Genomic DNA, 19,868 nt, shown 5'->3' with positions numbered 1-19,868 from the left:
TCTTGAATACAGGTCAGGTACTAAGTACTTTATAAACATTACTACCTTTAATCATCATGGCAACCTATCAAAACAGACACTACCGTACAGCTCTGGCTGATGAGAAAACAGCCTCAGAAATGTAAAGTAACAGTCCAGGTCTTGCAGTTAATCAGCAGAGGAGCTTAGAAGTATATACCTCTTCTAGACTCAATGCAAAGAAACATGTTTATTGATGTACCATCACTCTAAGCACCATGTGAAGGGGAAGGCATTTCTCTAGTGACTTAGCCTATGAGAACCCTCCTTCTAAATGTACACAGGCCCTCAACTGAAACCCCCTCCCCACCAAGGTAAAGCAACTGGGCCCAGCTGGCCGCCATGTCTCTACCTTGGAGCTTTCTGGAGTCTCACAGTTCTGGAGTCTCACAGACATACCCATTCAGGTTAAATTACTAATGGGTAAACATGATTTCATGATATGCTTTTTCCAACATATTTGCATTTTACCAGAAACCTTTGAAGTCTTTCCCCAGATGAGAGATTAATGGAGGACAATAAAGGTTCCAGGTACATTAGAAGATGGGTAGATGTGATTTTCAAATAGTTCTTTTGGGGTGACAACATTTACCACTCGTCAAATTATATGAACATCAAGCTCACATTTTATTGACTGAAATTGACAAGTTTATTCACCATGTGGCAAAAATCAAGTAGAAAATTCCTGATCTAAAAGCTAAGTAATTAGCAACAGAATCACATTTCTAACAACAAAATGTCAGAAGGAATGAACCCTTCTTTGGGCATGAATATGCCAGTGATTTATAAACAACCACACATATCACATATCTACAATACGAGCATCTTTTTTTGTTGTTGTTTTTCCTGCTTACCTGATTAATTTATAGAAGAAGCTCAGATTCACCGCTGGTATCCAATCCTTTGTTTTCCTTCTTTTCATGGCTTAATACTTTTAGATTAACTTCTTCCATATAACATTGTTCTCATTATTGTCTTTTGTTTATATAAACCAAAGACAGGAAGAAAAGAAAGAAAATAGGAAAGGAGGGAGGGAGAGAGAAGGATGAAAGAAAGGGAAGGGAAATATCAAAACTAAACTGTGTGAACAGACTTTCAGAATAAAAATGAAAACTGTAGTTATATTTATTAATTCTTTTCTGCCATAATTTACACGGCAGTATTTTATTATGTTGATTACTAGGAAGGAATAAAAGGACCTCACCAATAATTAATTAATTGTGCAATTAAATTCACACACCTGAATCTTCCACAAATGGTTAAATAAATCATTTTTAAGAGAATTAGTACGTAGTTGTTGTCCCAGATGTTCCAAAGGCAAACAGATGTGTTAATTAGCATATTTTAGGGCTTGAACTATACTTAAGTTTCTTCCTGATAATTTTCCCTTTTATTTCCGACTCTAAATTCCTTGGGTAATAAAAGGTCAAAACCTGGCCCGAAAACAGCAATGCATGTTTTGCAAATCAGTAAATTAAATGGAAACTGCAAGGAAGGTATGGATTATTTGCTTGAACTGGGATAATCTAACAAAAATTAAAACAAAACCAACAAGCAAAAGTCGTAGTAAACACGCGTTTAAAAATATTCAAAAACAACTTCGACGTGTATTATTTCCAGTTACCCTCACGGTAACCTCCGTGGGGAAAGGGCCTTTTATTTTTCGCATTCGCAATAAAGGAACCAGAGACAGAGATGGCTTTAGTTTTCACGGCCAGTGAGTCACAGAAGTTGGTGTTCCCAGAACCTGCACATTCCAAATCCCACCCGTGGTCTTTTTCCTCCATAATCCTTTTTCCCAGGTACTGAGGGTTCCCCTAAGTCTGCCAAGAGCTTAAGAAAGAGATGTCACGGAAGACAGGAAGGAGCCTTCCTACAAAGGGGAAAGGGTCTGTGAGAAATTATTTGATGAGCCTACGGAAACCCAGGGAACATGTGTTCAGAGTAACGTGGGAAAGATGAAATGCTATGAAGCTCTGAAACAGAGATTTATTTTCTGGCAAGACAACCCGAAACTGCCCTGTTTTAGCAAAACGTATTTGGTGGCATAATGGAGTGAAGAAAGGCCTGGCAGAGTGATGCCTGCTCCTGGGTGCTGGAGAGCACCGATGCTCTGGGGAGCCGTGGAGAAGTGTAGGAGGCTGTGGACTTATGGTCACCCCAAAAGGGCTGTTTCGTTGAGAAGAACAACAACTTTGTTATCAGAGCAGAGGTTGCGTAACAACGATGAGGCTGGAGAAAACAATCTTCCCGGGGCCTCCAGTCCATCCGCAAACTTTTTCAGCTGAGCACACAGGCCCACGCCTCGAGCACCTCAAGACAAGCAGGAAGAATGAATGGAGGAGGGAGCTAGACATTCTCGCACCGGTGCTGCGACACAAAACGGGGAGGCTTCATGGACGAGGAACTCACCCTCTGAGGCTTCCAAGGGAACCTCTTCCTCAACCAGCCATGCATCCAAATTCTACATCCAAAGTTGCTTACACATTTGGAAAATATTCCAAGCGGTAACTCCTACTGCCTTGTACTTCAAAAGAACAAAGAAATCTGTGGGGGATCCAATGAGAAGATCTAATGGGGAAAGTTCACATTTAAAGGAAGAATCCTTTCTTTCAGATACTGATAAGAAAAAAAAAAAAAAGTGGCCCACTATTAGCATTATCATGGTTACAACGGGGAAATCTGGGGCCTTGGGGATCTGGCCAAAGTCACAGAGGAGTTAAAGAGCTGAAAATGGATTAGTGGACCCAGGTCTTCTGGTTCTCCCACCGGGGACTGTCACGGTCATTCAGCCAAAGTAAAGCCCAGAGAGACTTCATTGAACTACCCGTTTCCTAATGTCCCTGTACTTCATGGTCTCGTGGCCACCACTACTGGCAGGAAAATTCTACACTAATGCCTCTTACCCCTCTCTTCTGGAAATCTCCAGTTTTCAGGATACATAGTAGCACTTGGGTTTAGAGGCAGCATTTTCCAAAAGCTCTCATTATTTGGCAAAGTAACACCAGGCCAACCGTGAGTCCCTGCTTAGAACATCACTGTATCATGTCTTGTATGAGCAGAAACTAGAAATCCAGTTAAGAGTGGGAATGGCAGATAACCTTTTATAGGCAAGATTATGAGTACATATCGGGCCCCTTTTGGAGAGGATTCATCATGGAAGAATTACATAAACACCAATAGAGCAAGACTTGGAATTCTTTGAGAACAGAAGGATAAAGAAAACCAGAGAGCTGCAGAGGTTTTGCTACTATGTATAGCCGGAATGTTGCTGCTATGAGCCCGGGAAGCATCTACGGTGAAGACAAGGAGGGAAGAACTCAGGCATTTGGCAGGCTTTGACAACATTTGCTTGAAAAAGCAAAAAAGCCCTGGAACATTTAAAGAGAATTATAAAGGATTTTGTCAGACTCCAAGGGAGAGAAAACTCCATAGTTGGAGATGGAGCTGGAGATCCCCAAACCTCTTGCCTCAGGGAGAGCGGAGCAGCCTTGGTGGGGAGTTGGGAGGCTGCCTTCCCCAGCCGCTCTGCCCTCTGACAGCTCTCCTCTGGCCTCTGAGGGCTCGTCCTCATGTGATGTAGTGGGCGAGCAATATACAGGTTGCTGTAGAGATAGTCTCGAATGTGAGCGAAGATGGAAAGAAGGGGGGCAGCTAGCTGTGCGGGGAGAACTGAGAGCAGACCCTGAGTTGACGCCAAGTGGCTTGCCCTGAAGCCAGAGATGGGCGCTTCCCCTCCTGAACTGGGTCTCCCCTCGAGCCAGAGCCGCCTCCCCGAATGTGTGACCTGCTCAGTTATACAGGAACTAAATGAACTTCAGAAGGATCCTGGGTTTGGTTTAATGCTCTACAGTTACCATCCTGAAATCCTTAATTATTTTTGAACCCAGGACCTCACATTTTCATTTCGCACTGAGCCCCTCAGATCAGGCGGCCGATCCCTCTCTCCTGCAGAGCAGTGTCCGGTGTCCAGACCCTGTCCCAAATGCCCAAAGCTGGGGATATCTGTCTCCCGATTAACCAGCAGGCTCAAAGAAATATGGAGGAAGTCGAGGCAGATAATTGTTTTGACAAAGTGAGAAATTCGAGGTGATAGCATATTGTTTTCTTCTTGGTAGTAACCTGACAAGGATTTATTTTCTAGTCCTTAGTGGCATTGTATCTTTTTCTAAAAGCCCTAAGGGTGTGTTTGGACCTGGTGCAGTTTAAGAGTCAGGATTATAATCACTAGGCCAACAAGAGGGAGAATGTGCCATCAACTCAACCCAATTCAATAGGGACTAACCCCCCGGGAGGGAAATCTTGGTGAGGCCCTGTGGTAATTGTTTCAGAAGGGGCGTCACTGGTTCATTGAGTTGGAGAAACACACCCTGAGCTGGCTGGTTTCTAAGCCAGTGTGAATGCTTCACGCTGAAAAGAAAGCACTTGAGAAGTTGGTCTGGAGGTACTGAAGGCTAGATCAATCCAGAACTGCTTCAGAATCAGACCCTGTTGAATTCAGATCCTCGCCTCAGCAACCTCCCTGCAACGTCCTCACAAAAGAACACACTGCTTCTGTAGCACAGAAGGTCTATATAAAAATTATTACGTTCCAATAAATAAGTAATATAATTAAGAGTAATCTTTTCCATATCCCAAATTCAGCACTAAAATTCAACAAGCCCGCACATATTCCAGAGACAATAACCAAAGGGGAGGGAGTTTGAGGAAACAGATGAAAACAATATAAAGACATGCAAAACTGCTATTAGCTTGGGATAGATAAAAGAATTTCTAAATTACAGCTCTTGGTAATGTTTAAGTTGAGAGTCTAGTAATCTGGGTGCAAATTGTACTTGGGGGCATTTGTTCTTTGTAAAAGTAAATAGATTCAGAAAGAAGAACTAGAGTTGCTAAGCCCACCACCAGAAAACGAATCTTCAGAGGAGGTTTTCCAGCCCTTTGAAACATTATATAAAACCTATCGCCACGGGGCTTCAAACTTACAACTCTGAGCCAAGGCTGGCCTGTTGCATGGAAGTAAACCTAGAAATCACTCACCTCATGAACCTCTTCTCTGGTAGGAGAGGTGCTAGGCAGAAGGCTATCTTCTGCTGAAGTCCTCAGTACATACAGGACGGAAAGGGCAGGGAGGAGGCCAGTGCCTTCAGCACCATCACAACCCCTTCCCCAACCCGAGATGGCCCAGAGAGTATGGGACTCGCCCAAGATACACAGCTCAGTGGAGGTGGGTGTGGGAGTCCCACTCAGGCCTCTAACCCTAGCCCAGTCCTTCGTGATAGGGAGGGGGCAGGGGCACACCAGTGCCCCCAGTCCTAGTCAAGCAGGAACAGCCACGCGTGTCACCCCCTGCCTGGCACCCTGAAGCCGCACTGTGCCAAGGCCCAGTCTGAGCCATCCTTGCTCAGTGAAGCCACAGGCATCCAGAAAGAAGGTATTCTAAGAATCTAGAATCCACAAGTTCATGGAGACTGTTCTCAGATATTACCTCTGGCCCTGTGCGCTGGGTCCCTGTAGTCGGGGCCTCAAAGATCCCTGAACTGGGCCTTCCTGATTATCACTTCTATCTCCAAACAACGCTCTCTCTCTCTCTCTCTCTTCTCTCTCTTTCTCTGTGTGTGTGTGTGTGTGTGTGTGTGTGTGTGTGTGTGTGTCACTGTTTTTTGTTTGTTTGTTTGTTTGTTTTAAGATTTATTTATTTATTTGAGAGAGAGAGAGCAAGCAAGCACAAGCGGGGATGGGGGTGCAGAAGGAGAAGCAGACACCCGCTGAGCAGGAAGCCCCATGGGGGGCTCAATCCCAGGACCCCAAGAACATGAGCTGAGCTGAAGGCAGATGCTTAACAGACTGAGCCACCCAGGTACCCCTCTCTCACAGTTTTTTTATGTGACCAGAGCCTTCTTTACTGAGGAACTAGTCCATGAAAATGTGATTTTCATCTTATTTTGAAAACCTCAAAATGTTCATGCATTTGGCTTTGTGAGGATCCAAACTGTTGTACACCAGTAGACCTCAAACTTGCGGGTCCATCGGAATTCCCTAGAGACCGCTGAACACATTGCTTGACCTGTTCCCATTCTGCTTCAGCTGATCTGGGGTGGAACCTGAGAATGTGCATTTCTGACAAGTTCCAAGGGCTGCTGCCGCTGCTGCTGCTGTTGGTCTAGGGACCGCTCTTGGTCCTCGCTGTCAACTGTGTCTCAGGGAAGGCTGACTCTGTTCCACACACCTTCACAGCACTGCAGGGTTGAACACTGCTTCCAAAGACATGACGTCTCATCGCAGTGCTCTGCTAGGTTTGTCTTGAAATGTCAAGAGCAAGGCAGGCTTGCTAATACCCTCAGCCTTGGCCTGCCTGTGACTTCCTGTGAGGCTCATGCTCTCGGCTCTGCAAGACAACCTGAACAGAGAACTGGTGTTGGGCTCCAAAAAGACTCCTCTTGCTTGTAGAGCTCAAAGTGACGCCGCTGGGCCCACATGACATGGTGGCTCCACTGGCAAGACCAAGAATGTTGATAGAAAATATAACGGCACAGGAAGGGAGGGGGATGACATTGTCTTGAAATGTCCAGATCAGATATTTATATGGTCTCAAATCTCAGGTTCAAGCCCATGTCCCTTTACCAGACAGGAGACAGGAAAACCCTTCACTGGAATAGGAAAACAGGAAGCAAAATCTTTAGAAATGATAAAGCTGGTGTTCATTAATATTTAAAGAGGTGGTACTTTTTTATTTTTTTAAATATTCCAATAATTCTTTTGTTCTTTTGGGTAAATTTAACAGACAGATTTCTCCTTCCAATTGTGTGCCCTATGAAAATAAGATAATTGATTTCAGAGAAATGTTATTTACAAATTAAGTTATTTTCTCATTTGTATTTTAATTTCTTGCTTAGTTCTGGTCAAAAATCCTATGAGTTATGCATTTTAATTTATAATTAAATAACCAAGTAATAATAGGACATTACTAATATGCTAGTCATAAAAATGACTACTGTAAAAAGAAATGCATAGGGACAATTCATTGTGAAGAAAACAGAGAAATACAGGTTAATTTAAAGTTGAAATTTGGTTCTTAATTTGCCATTAGTACACTCTGGACTCAATTCCAGAATTGCCTCATTGTGTGTTAGGCCCTATGGGAAAACCAATAAATTAACAGACATGAAAGAACTTTGTGAATGTTAAATCATGAAAAAAAAAAATTGCATGAGAATTCTTCAATAGGAGCACAAGATCATGTTGCTACTCTCGAAATAGTTTGAGCACCCCCAGCAGCCAGCCATCTGAGTCAGCCTCCTTATAACATGAATGTCTTTTCCACAGCATCACGGACAAGGGTCACTAAATGCTATTTAAACCATCACAGATGGTCGAAAGATCTCCAGATAGTCCACACTGATGGGACACATGGAATCAGCCCAGTACCTCTTCCAATAGGAACCCATAGAAACATGAACACAGCTTTCATGACCTAACTCTTCAGAGGTAAGCTCAACAGTTCCAGTTGTATTAGATTAGCAAAATCCTGCAAGTCTGAAATCTAGAAGGCAGACTGGCAGGCTGGAGATTCAGGTAAGAGTTGATGTTGCAGTCTCAAGGAGAATTTGACCTTATTCAGGAAACCTGTCATTGCTCCCAAGGCCTTCACCTAATTAAACAAGGTTCACCCACAGTAGGGAGGATAATCTGCTTTACTCAGAGTCTATTGATTGGAATGTTAATTACATCTAGAAAATAACCCCGACAGCAACATCTAGACAGGTGTTTGACCAAACGACTGGAAACCATAGCTTGGCCAAGCTGACACCCAAATTAACCATCACACCAGTCCTGTCCCTGCTTTGGTCACATTGAAAAGTCAGTTAGCTTTCTGGCCGGGGGAGGGGGCAAGGACTTGATTCTTTTGCTTTCTAGTTCTCTGAGGAGATGTAGAGTCACACTGGTCAGACTGATAGATGAATCCAGGAGGCTTCACTGAGCATTCAAGGCTAAGTCTTCACAGGACCTTCTACTTTAAAACCACGGGCAGAGTTTGATTTTTCCCCTGTATGTGGCAAGCTTAGGCGGCATGTGGCAAGCTTAGGCCTATGGTTCTGGAATCTACATGTGGCTCTTGGTTTGGGGGTACAGGATTCACATATCTGTCTAATCACAACTCACATTTCCTCTGAAAAATCTTGAATCTAGATCTCTATCTGACTTCTTGTGTTCCTCGCTTGATTCATAAATCAGAGAAGTCGAAGGAAGGTGTGATTGTTACCTCTAAATCCTCAACAGCTTCCCCTCTCAGAAGGCAGTCTGGTTTGTCTATGACCATCTTAACATCAGCGCCCAGTACAGAAGAAGTGAGGTGCTCCTTCTTTGATCCATAGTCTTTGAAGCAGCCCAGTCACTGCTACCTCTTCAAAGCAGTGTGGCCTTTGGCACATTGATCAACCCTCCTTAGCCTCAGTCTCCTTGTTTACAAAATAAGGCTATGATTACCTCCTTCCTAGAGACATTATGAGAGCTGAACTAAATGAGGCTATGAATTTAAAACATCCAATCAAAGAGCCCAAGAGATAAGTAAGTAGATGCTCAATAAATAGTGACTTACTTGGGGTCACTTTCAGACAAGCTTTCTTCCCACTACTTGCATTAGTGTAATGAACTTCTTAGTCCAAAAAAGCAGGATTTCACACCTCATCAGTTTCAAAGCTGAATCATTTGGGTGGATGACCTGTTGAAGGAGTCCTGCCTGGGTTCAGTAGCTTCTGCAACGTAGCTCACATTCTTATAAACCGTCATGTGCTTGTTGTCTGGTTTAGGCCTGCCCTCGCTAAGTTTTTTGGGAACAGTTCTCCACCAGCCATATACCAACATAATTATAATCTCTACATTTATGGTATCCTTAATTATATACAGAAGATCTTGGAAATTAAGGATTTATTCATTTACTTGTTTGGTGATCATGTATTGACCCTATTATTCTATATGAGGCTCTGGATTGAATGGCAGAATTGCCAAAATGAAAGATCCAGTCCCTGTCCTCAAAAGCTTCTAGACTAGGGGCACCTGGGTGCCTCAGTTGGTTAAGTGTCTGCCTTCAGCTCAGGTCAGGATCCCAGGGTCCTGGGATTAAGTCCCGCATCGGGTTTCTCCCTCTTCCTCTCCCTTTGCCTGCCGCTCTGCCTACATGTGAGCTCGCTCTCTCTCTCTCTTTCTCTGTGTGTCAAATAAATAAATAAAATCTTTTTTTAAAAAAAGGTTCCAGACTAGTGGGCAACACAAACACCAAAAGACAGATACACCACAGCACGGTGAATGCTGCAATGGGAAACAATGAGCAGATGGGCAGAGGAGAGGGCATTTGGTCCACCTTAGAGGTTCATGACAGGCTTCTTAGAAGACAAGATGACTCCATTGAAGCAGAGAGAGCAGAGAAGCATGTTAACTTCAGAGGAAATGGTCCATCCAAAGGCAAGGCATGGGGAAGAGAGAAGATGGCCAACAAGGGGAACATTGAGCTTCTTAGGTCCAGAGGCCAGGGTACCCCTGGGGCCCACCATGGGTCATGGGTGCCATGCAAATACCGTTATACTACCCTGTTCTCGAGGAAGAGCAGTTGAAAGATTTTATGTAGGGAAGTTAACATGATTCCAATGGCATTTAGAAAGATACGGAGGGCCTTGGCCGCAGGAGAGAAATGTTCCTCTTTAAGAGGCTTTCCAGTCCCACAGATGAAGGCAAATAATCCAGAAGAGAGTCCACAGTGGGAGATTTCTTTGCTGGAACGTTGGATGGTAAAGCTTTTGTGATTGGTAAGAGAGGTTACAATGTCCTCCCAGTAAAGTAAGTCAACGGACTCAAGCACTGAAGAAGTGGGAGGGACCTCACAATGCCGCCTGGGCCTGGTCCCTGTTTTGATGCAGGCACGGTGGTCCAGCTGGCACTATGCAGCCACAGCCACTGCCGTCTCGGGAACCGAAGCAGATGGTCTGCGTGATACGGTCTGCAATGGCAGGTACAACGCCAGGGCATCAGCTCCTGCTAAGCCTGGGACTCTGCCCACTGCGTGCCGTTGCTGTTGCCATGGAGGAGGTGGCAGGGGAAGAAGCACTGAGATGGACAACAGGTTTCTCATGTCAGATCACCCAGGAAAGAAAAAATTATATTCAGTTTCTCTATGCACATGTCAACAATGATCCTCACACAGAGTGTGTTTCTTGTAATCTCTGTTTTGACATGATAACCATATGAGGTACTAAATTCCTCCACTCTGAAACCGACCAACGCCATGTTTGAAGAGCTTCATTTTAAGAAGACAAGCGTTTGAGGAGATGGCGCATATTTTCTTAACAGATTTCTAAAAAGGGCATCAGGTCTTCTCAAGTGCAACAACTAACTCTAGAATGTCGGGAAATGCAAAAACACCAGTTTCCAAAGGAATGATTCTGGAGCCATTTCTGGCCCTCGCCTACTGTAGCCTTCTACCTTATAAGTGGTTAAGTCCAAAGAGATCAGATTTGGCCAACACGGGAGCGAGAGAAACATTCTTGGAAAGGAGGAACCGAAGATAAGAATGAGAGAAAGACTCAAGCTGGAGAGCCGGACCAAGGTGTTCTCTTGTCAAGTAAAAAGATGAGACCACACGTAACAAAAGGCAAGTGTTTTGTTTCACTGTCTAATAATAATTGCAGCTCGTATTTACACGCCACTTACCCCGTGCAGGTCATCCTTCTCAGAACTGGACACACGTTAACTCGGGATTCTCACAATACCACAGTGAGATGGATACTCTTACTGTCCCCACGCGATAGGTGAGAAACTGAGGCACAAGGAGATTGAGCAAGTCGTCCGCCGTCATACAACTAGATATTGAACCCAGGGAACCTGGCTTTTAATCTGACAGTAACAAGAATTGGATTTGGCTGGATTTTGTTCTTGTGAATTTAGGAAGGGCCGACTCAAATAGGATCTTTAAAGTCATTTGTTCTGAGTTGGAAACAAAGGCCTTGTCCTTAATCCACACCTTCGGGAATTTTACTTTTAATTTCTTGGGTGTACTTCCTTGTAGTCCATACTCCTTCCAAAAGTATAATTGTGAGATATAAAATAATTCTGAATCCTGGCTTATAGATTAAACAGCTATTTAACGTGGGCACGTGCAGATCAACTGAATGTCAATGTATCTTCCCTATGAAAATTCTACTTATTTTACATGGAAGAATTTGTTTTTATTCTTGCTGAACTCCAGGACTTAGAAAGAGACATATTTATTTACTCTGGCCTTATCTAGTATGTGCTGCTTGGCCTATTCTTCTGAGTTTATTGTATCTCTTAATCTTCTACACATGCAACCAAGGACCTCAGTGATGAGGGCATTGGAAAAATCTAAACAAACAATAAATTCTGGCTACGAGATTCCCTATAAATGGAGCGCTTAATAAAATAATGCTTGGAAACGTGATGTGGGATTGATTAGATCTTTATGAAGTCACCAAATTATAAATTTCCAGTGCTTGCCGTAACTGGTAATATTTTTTTCTTACTGCCTGAAATATTTGTCATCAGTATTTTGTACACAATAAAACAAAATAATTCCTTCTTTTGGGAAGCAAATGTGATTTCAGTACTATCGTTCAGATAAACCTAGAAGCCATGATATTTTCCTTTTAAACCTGAAGCTTCCTTTACTGCTCATGGCTCTTCTTTTTTCCTGGTATCGTCCAAACAATTTAGTCATTCAACTTTTGTTAAGTACCTACCATGCTCTAAGCACTGAGAAAAGGATGGTTAGACAGAAAGACAGAGCTACTGTCATCATGGGAAGAAGCAGTCACAAGAAAGCATAAGGTCTAGGAGCCCAGGATGCAATGGAAATGCATAGAAAGAATATAAATATGAGAAGAAACATGCCAAAATGTTGGAGCAGTTCTTCCTAAGTGATGGGAGTTTGGCGAATTCTTTCAAATTAAATCCTGTATCTCAAGGTCTTTTCCAAGTTTTATTTAATTGGCAGAAATATTTTTTTAAAAAAGAAAAATTATTTTTAGTCTATTCAAAGACTTAAGATTTTTTTAATTTGGGGTGCCTCGGTGGCTCAGTGGGTTAAGGCCTCTGCCTTCGGCTCAGGTCATGGTTTATCAAAATACTTTTTAACATCAAAATAAATTTTCAGATTTTTTTCTGTCACAAGGCATCATTTTTTAGAAGATGAACGCCCTTCTGAATTTAAAAAGGTCTCAGGCAGCCTTCACCTCCAAGTTGCCCTTCCATGAGATTTCATCTACCTCCTGCTTCCTCCTCCCAATTTCATGAGCAAAAACCGAAGAATATGAACTATAGTCACATGAAATTTTAAAGATTCCATAAATGCAACCTCTGATTCCTTCTCCAGAACCTCTGATGTCAACAAAACAACAGATAGATTACATTCATTTGTATAAGAAAAATCGAAAGCATCAGCAACTATAAGAAGATAGCAAACCATGATTTTGTCCAAAGACCAAGATGATTTAGCCAGAAGAAAACCTGAAGCAGCAATCAGGATCTTTGCAGATGCTCTGAGGCTGGTATCTATCTGGTAATTTTTTTTTTTCCAATTTGAAGGTAGAAATTATAGTCTTTGTTTCTTTGTGCTGCTGAAAGTTAATCAAGAATAATTTTTTCCAGAACACCTGGGTGGCTCAGTCGGTTGGGAGTCTGCTTTCAGATCAAGTCATGATTCCAGGGTCTTGGGATGTAGTCCCACATCAGGCTTTTTGCTCAATGGGAAGCCTGCTTTTCACTCTGCCTGCCACTCCCCCTGCTTGTGCTCTCTTTCTGACAAATAAATAAAAAAATCTTAAAAAAAAAAAAAGTAGAAGAATTTTCCAGGTGTTAAATGTATTTCCTAATAATAAAATAATAACACATGCTTGTTAGAGAGAACTTACAAAGTCCAGAAAAAGTTTAGAGCAGGAAACAGAATCCCACATAATCCAGCTGAGAAATGCCCACTTTTATTGTTTAAGTCTCTGTATAATTGGTTTTATCCTGGTTGTACAGTGTATCCTTCTCTCAATTTAACATTATGTTGGGAACAGGTCGTTCCTTTTTTTAACAAAGTTTTTCATTTTTTCATAATACTCTATTGAGTGGATATATTACTTGACTTTGTTTCTTATTTTCATATATTTAGATGCCTTCTATTATTTTAGTATTGTGTTATAATGAATGTTTTGCATTCAGAATAACTTATACAAACATCTAAAGGACTCAATAATTATAAATCAAAATAAAAAAATAGTTTGAAGACACTTGATCCTTGTTTTTACAGGTTATAAGTGATAAATTAGCCTTGGTTTCCCACCTTTTTGGTGTTTTTTATATGACTAACTAATTTAATAACCCCTAGATCTATAAGCACTTCAGCCTGTTTTAATACCCTGCTTTATTTCACAAACTCTTTAAGGGGACTTAAAGTTTTGCCTCTTTAATAGAAAATGTATTAGTTATGTTTGCTGCATAACAATTCACTCCCAAACTTTGCTTAGACAGACATTTCTAGTCTCACACAGTTTTGTGTGTGTCAAGTGCAGTGTCACTGAGCACTTCTGGTCAAGGTGTCTCATGAAGTTCTCGCCAGACTATCAACCAGCAGCCATCTCAGATTCACTTCTAAGCCCACCAACATGGCGGTCAGTAGGTCACAGTTCCTTACTGGCTGTTGGGTGGAGGCCTCTCTTACTTACCTCCTGGGCCTCTCCATAGTGGTACTCACAACATGACAGCTCCTTCTCCCAAAGGGAGAGACCCAAAAGCAAGAGAAAGATAGAGCATACCCCCAAACAGAGCTACAGTCTCATGTAACTTAATCATACCATCACTCTTACTCAATTCTCTTGGTCACACAGACGAAGGTCAGTGCAGTGTGGGAGAGGACCACACAAAGCTGTGAATACTAAGAGAAAAGGGTTTATTTGGTTTTTAGGTTGAAACCAGAAAAATCTGAGAGACTGACAATGACATAGAGTGATTTTTGTGAGTACCGAAAATGTGTATGTAATAATCTGTCAAATATTTCTTTCATGAGCCTCTACGTAGAAAAGAGTTTACCGTTATCTGGTAAATTTGAATATTCACATATCCTACTACTGAGCAACTCCACTCTTGGATTTAACCTCCTAGAACTTTTCAGTCTTAAGTGTGTGTACCAGGGCTCATGGATAAGAAAGCTCTGGGCAGCAGTGTTTGTAATCGCAATCAATCAATAACAGCCCAGATGCCCTTAATAGAAAAAAATAAAATAAAATAAATTGTGGGGTATTGGTATAATAAAATGCTATGCAGCTGTGAAACTGAAGGAAGTAGAGTTGTTCACATCAATCCAGTCGCATCTGTTGCAAGCAAAAGGCAAGACAAGGAATAGATTATACTACAATCCATTAATATAAAGTTCCTGAAAGATAACAACAAGGAACGTATTGTTAAGAGGTACATTTATATGAACTGAAAGGAAGAAATAAGCAAGTATATGAAGAGCCAAAATTCAGGAGAGCAGTAACCTCCTGAGACGAAAGAGAATATAGGTGTTCACCCAATTTTTTTTTCATCTGTGGAAATGTTTTTACACTCTTCCATAGGCATGGTATATTTCACCATGAAGTAAATATTTAAACCACACTGTACATACCTTCAGCAAGGAAGTAGTGGTTAGCACATACTAAGCACTCCCCATATGCCAGGCACTGTGATAAGCATGTCCAGTGATTTCGTTTTCATTTAATGCTCACACCAGATGGAAGGTGAACTTTCCCCCCACCTTCATTTGCCAAAGTAGAAAAACTTACAGAAATGAAAACATTTGCCCAAGCTTACACAACCAGCGTATCATGGAGCTGGGTTCCAACCCAGGCAGGACATCTCTGGAACCAACAGCCCTAATTGCTAAATTAAAACCAGGCTTTGATCCTAGGTCTAGCTCCTTGTGTAAAATGTTGAAATTCAGTGTCAACTTGGCTTAGGTGTTGGAAAAACATCGTATGGATAACTCGTCCTTGCGCAGGTGAATGGGTCAACTCTCACAACCTCTCAAGGCTCTCCCATCTCTCTCCACTATTCCTGATGATGAAATACCCCTCACTAAAAGGATTCCAGGTGCCTCTCTTATCAACACCAACCAGATAACAGAGCACATTTATTGAGTATCTATTATAAGTCCCCTGCTAGATACCCATCCAAGTTCATGGATACTGAAGTCATTGGACCCTCATAACCACTTTCTACAGTAGATGTTATTATGATACCCATTTTACAGATTACAAAACAGGCCCTGGGAAAATAAGAAAATCATTTCCAACAGTTACATAGCTTACAAGCCGCAGCACCAGGATTTAAAACCGGGCATTCTGGCTCCAGAACCTATGATCATGATCACTAATACGTTGCCCCCCAAGAAATGCTATGCTTAGAGTAAGGGAAGAATCTGGCTCCTTTTCTAATGAAACACTGTATCAAATAGAGAGACCTCAATGATGTCTTAAAGAATTTTCATTATCAGATTTCCTTAAGGTGTCAGAAAATCGTAACATGTAATAGTGTATTGGGGGGATAACACGATGGTTTTATCTCAGAGACGGTAAGAACAATATAATTGCCCTTGAGTTTTTAATTTAATTTTGTTATGAGTTCACTGTCTTTATCATCTTAAGCTCACAAGAGTTAATTCAACTAGTTAGCATTACAGGCATTTCATTCTCATTTACTTTAAGTCATTTTTTAGGAGTGAAGAATGGTATTTCATATATTAATCTAAATGTAGTCTCTATGCAAAGCTCCAGAACAAAAAGTATCAGGTTGAAAAAGACGTTGTCTCTGCCCACAGAGGTCCACGACCTAGTGGAAGACAAGTAATTACAGCGCATATAATCACCAATCAACGTATTGGGTTCTCCAACAGGGGAACGTGCTCTAGAGGTGAAACAGATCCATTTATGCTGCCCTAAAAATAGTGACTTTCGAACGGAGCAATGGAAGATGAGTACACGTCCCTAGATGCAAGAGGAGAGGAAGGGTATGCCTCGTAGAGCGTGCAGCACGGCCAAAAGTCTGGAGGCATAGAAGCATATCACATGTATGATTTTTTGCTGCCAGAGCGCAAATTGCTTAGGGGGTCGTGGTGGAAAATGACCCTGGAAAGGCTAAGTGGTAGGAGACCCTGGAAAGGCCAATTGGACAGGCCAATTTGCCTGACTCAGTGGTTAGACTTGAGGGAAACAGGAGCTCTTATTAAAGATTTTTAAGCAGAGGCGCCTGGGTGGCTCAGTGGGTTAAAACCTCTGCCTTCAGCTTGGGTCATGATCCCGGCGTCCTGGGATCGAGCCCCTCATCTGGCTCTCTGCTCAGCAGGGAGCCTGCTTCCCTTCCTTTCTCTCTCTGCCTGCCTCTCTGCCTACTTGTGATCTCTCTCTGTCAAATAAATAAATAAAATCTTAAAAAAAAAAGATTTTTAAGCAGAAGAGTATCATGCTTATTATTTGACAATGATAGTTCTGGTGAAACAAGGAGGCCAGATTACAGAAGGTAGAGGCTGGCTACAGAGAAAACAGCCTGAAGACTATTTTAGCAGTTCAGTCAAGCAAAACAAAGAGCCTCACTTATAAAATAAGTGGTATTTCCGGACCCATTTTATAGATGAGACCCTCGAGGCACAGAGGAAGAAAGTAACTTACCCAGTGCTGCACAGCTGGCAACAGGAGCCAGAGTTCACACCCAGAGAGGGACTGTAATGGCCGTCCACTTGCCTCTGCTCTGCCAAGCCGGATGGCCATCGAGGTTAGGTGAAGCGGGAGGGTGTGGGGACAGGCAGAAAGCCCTCAGCTTGGACTGCTGAATAGAGTGGAGGCGGCTCCCAGGAAACCATGGATGGATCTTGGAAAGGAAGCAGATCAGGTGAGGGATTAACGAGTCTAGTCTCAGTCATGTGGCCCAGAAGGACCGTGAAAGTGAGGCCAAGGCGCCAGGACCGTCGAAAATACCAAGACCCGGTGCCAGGAGAGATGAGGGCTGGAGAAAAATCAACCAGGACACGGAATATTGCTGCTAAAAAGACACCATTCCACCTGAAACCTTCACCCACCCTAAAGACGCAGAACAGGAGGCCCTGAGAGGTGGCTCAGAAGAAACAGCTCTGGGGCCAGCCTCACGTTCAGATCCTGGGCTTGATGTGTGTTCCGGATGTTTCTTCACTTTTCAAACCAGAGTTCTTCATTTATAAATGGAGACTGCCAATACTCCATTTGCCACATTGTCATAGGACGAAAATTAATATATATCTAAAGCACCTAGCACGTTGCTTTCCAAAAGGAAGTGCTCCATAAATGGTGATATTATGGTTGTCATCATTATTATTTCAAGGATTTGTTGAAGATGAGGCTCAAGTGCCGAAAACACTCTGGGCTACCAGCCCAATCACTCTCTTGACAATTTTTCCCACAAAATTCTCTTACCTACATGAAATTTTTGCCACTCAAGAAAAGAGGCTCTTCGGAGGAACATGAATTAACTTTTTTTTTTTTTAATCGGTTCTCTATGAGCCAAAAGAAAAACCTGGAGAAATCAGATAAAAAAAAAAAAAGTATGTGTACGTGATAAAATATAAAATAGTGATGAAAACACATTCAGTGCCACCTTTTCCCAGTCTCAAGTGACAAAGGCAGATCGGTGGTGTGGCTCCTTGCGCATAAAAGAGAACAGGAGCAGAAGAACGATAGAAAGTCAGGGTCCCCTTGCTCGGGATTTCCTATTGTGATGGTGTCCGTGTTCACAAGGGCCACATCTCCCATGGAGGATGATGGTCTTGCAGGGGTCACAGACAGTCCTGAGGTCTAAAATCCAACAGAAAAGACTTCGGCTTGGGAATACAGTCAAAGCGTTGAAGACTGAAGGATACGCAGCCATTTATTTATCACTTTGTCATTTCCAACTTCTTCAGACATGTTTTTCTTTGGGATTCAATGTGGTGACTAACAACGTGGTTATTTAAGTGAAAGACCTTGGGTTTGAAAAATTACAGTAGAGAACAGTTTCTGGGAAAGTGACTCCAGTTCACACACACACAGCACTAAGTTCAAAACACAAACCAATACACTTAAGAGGAAAAAAAGACATTGGAAATAAGTGGAATATATTGTTTAATGTGAGTGCCTCTAAGATAATATGCTGGTAAGGATATGAAAATTAGCAATGTGGACAACGTTAAAAAAAAAAAAGAAAAGAAAAGAAAGAAAAGAAAAAGAAGGGAGAGAAGCGGAGAAGAAACAGGACCAACTCATCCATTAGAAATAAGGAGACATGTTTTGAGACAAAAATCCTTTTTGCTTCACCACTAAAGATTCTCGACCCTTTTAATCCTCTTCTCTGAACATGGCTGTGAAGTATCAGATTCTCCTGGATCCTGCTCCCTCCATGCCCCCACCCTCACTCACGCTTATCTGAATATATAAGCCTGCCCTTTGCTCAGATTTATGGGTCGGGCCAGAGCCGTGTGTATTTACAGTGTTCTGACCTGAGGACCCCGGGCTGAAGGAGAAGAGGAGGAAACTGGGCTCATTCCATAAACAGAGACAGATAGGAGGGGGAGGTAAAAGGCTTTGCTAGCACTTAACATTTTTAACTATTTGGCCAAGCTTAAGAATTAGCGATTAGATTAGAGTAAAAGAAAAACGAGAGATACGGGTACAGACGTGGGGCGGGGAGTCAACTGTGTATTTTTGCTTTGGTCTAGTTACTTGGAGGTTCTAGGTTGGGGGGAGGGTAGGAGTGGGGTAGGATTTAACATGGAAGGTCCGAAGGAAACTGAGTGCATCAGATACAGAGGGAAATATAAAACGCTTTGGGAAGGCAGAGAGTCTACAAAGATGAGGATATAAACAACATTTAATAAGTTGGAAATTTTCTCCGACCACGAGTTGCGCTCCTTGTGTGAAGCAAGACTACTTGCATTTTTTAAACTGTAATTGGTTATAGAAGAAAAATCTCCCGCTCCATGCTTAAATGAGAACACATTGACAGAGATTACCAAACCCCAATCAACTCTGAGTTGAAATATTTTTCTCAGGGCCTGCTGGCCACTTGAAAGCAGTTCCATGCTCCAACAGGGCTGGTAAATGGGCCGTCCCTACGCAAAGCCGCTGGCACGTGCACCAGGTCCAGTTGGAGTTTCAGAGCCGCTGAATCTCGAGTCATGCTTGGCACCCAAGAACTGAACCCTCCTTCCCAGGAGGGTCCTGTGTGCACAGGCAAAATGTGAAAGCACAATTTCCGTTTGAGCTATTCTCAAAGAAATTACTTGCTGGAGAAACCGGAGTCTGGGGGGAAAAGCTGATGTACCAACTGACTCAAGGAGAAATAATGTGGTATCATAAGTACCATATTCACGGGAGGCCCCAGAAGCAAAGTGGCTGGGGCAGCATCGTAAGGGGTTTATCCACAAATCCATTTACATGCAATAGAGCGAAAGACTGTCCCATTCACGGGTTAAGCTGTGATTGGAGAATTTGTGAAACACCATCAAATTGTGTCTTTTCTGCTCCTTTTCATGTAGAGCAATCATATTCCCGTGATGTTACCTATGAAAGCATCTGCAGGGATGATGAGATTGTTTGATCGGAATTTTGTGTTCTAGCTAAGATGTGTTCTGAGTAAGGAAGAGGGTTATTATCATAGCCCATTCTGCTTAGGTTGCTGTGAGTTGGATTGAATTATTACCAATAACTGCATGAGAAAATGGGTGTGTGTTTAACACTGTGTGTGGCATTTCATAAATGTTAACGTGTTTGTTAACTTGTGTGATACTAATGTATATGATTATTCAATTCATGAGT

At 42.4% G+C, this 19,868-nt stretch overlaps 1 long non-coding RNA gene across 1 annotated transcript in view; it reads left to right on the top strand.

Moving 5' to 3' along the window:
* Positions 1-19,868, top strand: part of LOC116595673 — a 44,335-nt gene that overhangs the window by 20,476 nt on the left and 3,991 nt on the right. Inside the window, exons 6-7 of the long non-coding RNA XR_004287813.1 lie at positions 7,345-7,506; positions 12,401-12,575. This is a non-coding gene — a long non-coding RNA (uncharacterized LOC116595673). The remainder of the gene's footprint in view (positions 1-7,344; positions 7,507-12,400; positions 12,576-19,868) is intronic.

Source organism: Mustela erminea, chromosome 7, assembly GCF_009829155.1.
Source record: "Mustela erminea isolate mMusErm1 chromosome 7, mMusErm1.Pri, whole genome shotgun sequence".
Classification (NCBI taxonomy): domain Eukaryota; kingdom Metazoa; phylum Chordata; class Mammalia; order Carnivora; family Mustelidae; genus Mustela; species Mustela erminea.
This window is presented reverse-complemented; position numbering and strand designations above follow the sequence as displayed.